At 42.3% G+C, this 234-nt stretch overlaps 1 protein-coding gene across 4 annotated transcripts in view; it reads right to left on the reverse strand.

The window, feature by feature from the left end:
• The window catches only part of LOC128247835 (uncharacterized), a 641,437-nt gene that overhangs the window by 172,378 nt on the left and 468,825 nt on the right, over positions 1-234 (reverse strand). The gene's annotated exons all lie outside the window — the stretch shown is intronic.

A 234-nucleotide genomic window follows, 5' to 3' on the forward strand; every position in this document is an offset into this window, starting at 1 on the left:
ATATATATATATATATATACATACATATACCTTCAGTCATTAGACCGCAGCCATTCTGGGGCATCGTCTTCCAAACAATTGGAGTCGTGTACGAAGAATGAGGAAAGGGGAGAACAGGGAAAACTTAACACGCATGTGGTCGGATCTCGATAGAATGGGGATAAAAACTTCCATTTACTGCGGGTTACCCCTGCGATTAGTGACCCCCCCCCAAAAAAAAATAACACTCCTTCT

The sequence above is a fragment of the Octopus bimaculoides genome, chromosome 5 (assembly GCF_001194135.2).
Source record: "Octopus bimaculoides isolate UCB-OBI-ISO-001 chromosome 5, ASM119413v2, whole genome shotgun sequence".
Lineage (NCBI taxonomy): Eukaryota > Metazoa > Mollusca > Cephalopoda > Octopoda > Octopodidae > Octopus > Octopus bimaculoides.